The 3,378-nt window shown below is 44.1% G+C and overlaps 1 pseudogene; it reads right to left on the bottom strand.

Annotated features, from left to right (window-relative positions):
• Positions 1-2,686: 2,686 nt before the first annotated feature.
• Positions 2,687-2,959, bottom strand: LOC147432931 (small ribosomal subunit protein eS27y pseudogene; annotated as a pseudogene).
• Between the last annotated feature and the right edge of the window lie 419 nt (positions 2,960-3,378).

Below are 3,378 nucleotides of genomic sequence, written 5' to 3'. Positions count from 1 at the left end.
ATCCCTTGTAAGTGATATGCTTGAGCATATCCCTTGTAAGTGATACACACTATTTTCGCCATTCAAATTAGCTCTCACTCCCTTTGATGCGAAAGAGGACATTGGGGCAATGGAGAAGAGTCAAATTGGTTGTGCACATTATGCTCACTACAAGTGCGAGAGTTTAAGTACCACACACTACTAGAGTGCTCAGTTTTTGGTCACATCCGTACTTGCTTCCCTCACATTTTTAGCCACGACTTAGACCTACACACTTTCCTCTCCCAACCACAATGTGGGCTCTCCATTGCGACTCTTATCACCACAATTTTGAATAATCAATAATCACTTTCAGCCCCATACATACTCGTGTAACTTTGGTCCCATGGGTCATATTTGACCTTTGAGGATGATAATTAAATCTCTCTCTCTCTCTCTCTCTCTCTCTCTCTCTCTCTCTCTCTCTCTCTCTCTCTCTCTCTCTCTCTCTCTCTCTCTCTCTCTATTGTAGCCATAAAAACCGTCTTGACTTCTTCTTCTGCTTCTCATCAACCTTCCAAGGGCAAGGAGCAGCCTTATGGAAGAGCCTCCTACACCCACACCTTCACCCCTTTCCCATCTCCTTCCAACCCATACTTGACCTGGCCTCTAGCCCCCAGCTTCATTGTTGCTCAACTCCAGCCCCCGCCTCCATCACTACTCAAACCTCACTTGCCCCCAGTTCTAGTTCAGCAAATCATTGCTCAAACCTCAGCTCCAATCATCAAATCTAACCCTAGCTTGCAACTCACATTGCAAAATAACATCATGCTCACACAACAAGAAAATATGAGTCTCTTCCCATGGAGAGGGTAGAGTCTTGATTCCGCCTACTTAGACCTACAAATCATGAAGGGGGTTTCTTCAAGCAATGATGCAACGTGGTTGTCTCTCTCCCCAATCAAACGAAAGCATCTTTTCGTGCCCACTCCATGGATGGATTCGATAGATCATCTTCAAGATCAAAATTGAGAGTTCAAGGACGAGAACACAAAGCTGAAGGCATGTCTCAAATTCCTTGAGATTCATCTCTCCTCCTTGGAATCTCAAAAGCAAGACGACAATGAACACGCCCTCTCCAAGGCAAAAGAAGTTGAACCCACCCTCACCACAAGTGTGGCCAACCTTGCCACCCAAGTTCACCAAGCAAATGTTGCAACATCTTCCCAAGTAGAAGAATGCATGCAAGAATGATGCCGACAAGAAGGATTGGCACTCTTCGTCTGCATTGTTGGCTTCCTTCTATTTGGTGGGGAGATAACGATGACTTCACTTCAACACTAGCCAAGCTCAATCAAGTCTTTCATTCGATCGAGCTCAATCTCAACACAATTGAGAAGGTCCACCATGACAATCACACCAATCAAGGCATCTTGGTCTTCACAACTAAGAGGCACGCATATCACTTTTACAACAAGTATGACTTCTCTAGGGCATTAAAATATGGATAAGAGAAGCCTTGACCCCCCGTCTAGCTCAAAGTCAAGAAGCAAGAACTTCAAAAGGTTTGAGAAGCACGAGCAGTTAGAAAATGGGCCGTCTATTGAGGAGGCAAAGCCATCATCAAGGAATTTTGAGATAGAAAAACTCCCAAGCTACCTTACCCTTCTCCCCTCCCTAAGTGATGTATGTCACAGTTTTGTTGTTGTATCCACATTAGCTATGATTCTTCATGGACTCTTCTAGTAAGAGGTCCAACCATGTATGTTTTCTTGATCCCATGGGTAATGTTTGACCTCTGAGGATGATAATGGAATCTCTCTCTCTCTCTCTCTCTCTCTCTCTTCTCTAGTGTGCACATTATGTTTACTTCAAGTTCAAGAGTCTGAGTACTACACACTACTAGAGTGCTCAGCTTTTGGTCACATCCAAACTTGCTTGCCTCAAATTCTCAGCCATGACTTAGACCTACATACTTTCCTCTCCTAGGCACAATGTGGGCTCTCCATTGCGACTCTCATCACCACAATTTTGGAGCATCGGGAATCACTCATTAGCCACACACAAACTACACCACATGTAACTTTGGTCCCATAGGTCATATTTGACCTCCAAAGATGAAAATAAAATCTGTGTGTGTGTGTGTGTGTCCTCTCTCTCTCTCTCTCTCTCTCTCTCTCTCTCTCTCTCTCTCTCTCTCTCTCTCTCTCTCTCTCTCTCTCTCTCTCTCTCTCTCTCTCTCTCTCTCTCTCTCTCTCTCTCTCTCTCTCTCTCTCTCTCTCTCTCTCTCTTTTTCTGCATAAACGCTAATTTTGATAAAGGAGCTCGAGCTTGGAGGATGAACTAGGTGTACATGGGGGGCTGGTGAAGATGTGGAATTGGCACATAAGTGTGCCTACACATAGGCCTTCCACCTTTTGAAGGTTGTGCATTCCCATAGGTGATCTCCTAGCAAGTAGATAGGTGGGGTCTTGGAGCTTCCAAATGAGGACCAAAAAAAAAATGATAGGAGGTAAAAGGGTCTACTTGACTTGCTCTAGCAAGTTAGTTCCAATTTAGAAGGCCTTCCAAAATGTAGAGGGTGGTTCAAGGACCCTGTATGATAGAGATGCTTCCAAGATGTGCACAGTATTGGTGGTGGAGGCCTATGAGACTCCGTTTTCCAACTTGAAAGGCCCTCTAAAAATGATGTTATTGGGTCTATGTGAAGGCACTCTAAGATCCTTATTTAATCACCCTTCTTCCTAAAGGAACGGCCTTTGATAAGTTGAGCACAGTCTCCTGTCGGTTGGCACAATACCGCTGAGTAGTTCCCACACAAGACCACATTTTGGTAATGGTTGAACACAATTGTAATGCTAAAACATCCCTAGTACTTCACATCCATAAAATATGAGTTTGGAGATTGGAGGAGTTTCTTGAGCTTGTGATTCTTCTTCTCCACCTCTACAAGCAGATGTAACAAGTCAATGCCATTTGGAGAACCATGGTGGCATATCATGGTAGGCAAGGTAAAGGCTCTGTTTTCTCTATTGCAAAGATGGTCTAGAAGCACCAGCACACTTGAGCAATGAGGCACGGCAATAGAATCGAGAGAGAGAGAGAGAGAGAGAGAGAGAGAGAGAGAGAGAGAGAGAGAGAGAGGAAGAGAGAGGGAGAATCTTTCAGCCTCCACAGCATCAAGCAGAAGTGCATGGCGGGCCACAATTTGATCCCCATGGTTTTTAGCTTTGTGACTCCACCTTCTCAACATGAGGTACACCATTGCTTAAATGAATGTACATCAAGTTCTTGGACATGACAAGCTTTCTTTCTCTTGCCTCTAATTAGTAAATTCTCCTCCAATTTTCACATTAGAGTGCAAGGTACAAACCATATACAATGGTACATCATGTGGATTCTGTTGTGTTGTTTATCGCT

This window comes from Adiantum capillus-veneris, chromosome 20 (genome assembly GCF_014529385.1).
Source record: "Adiantum capillus-veneris isolate H3 chromosome 20, ASM1452938v2, whole genome shotgun sequence".
NCBI classification, from domain to species: Eukaryota; Viridiplantae; Streptophyta; class Polypodiopsida; order Polypodiales; family Pteridaceae; genus Adiantum; species Adiantum capillus-veneris.
The sequence above is the reverse complement of the archived record's forward strand: the minus strand, read 5'-3'. Positions and strand labels throughout refer to the sequence as shown.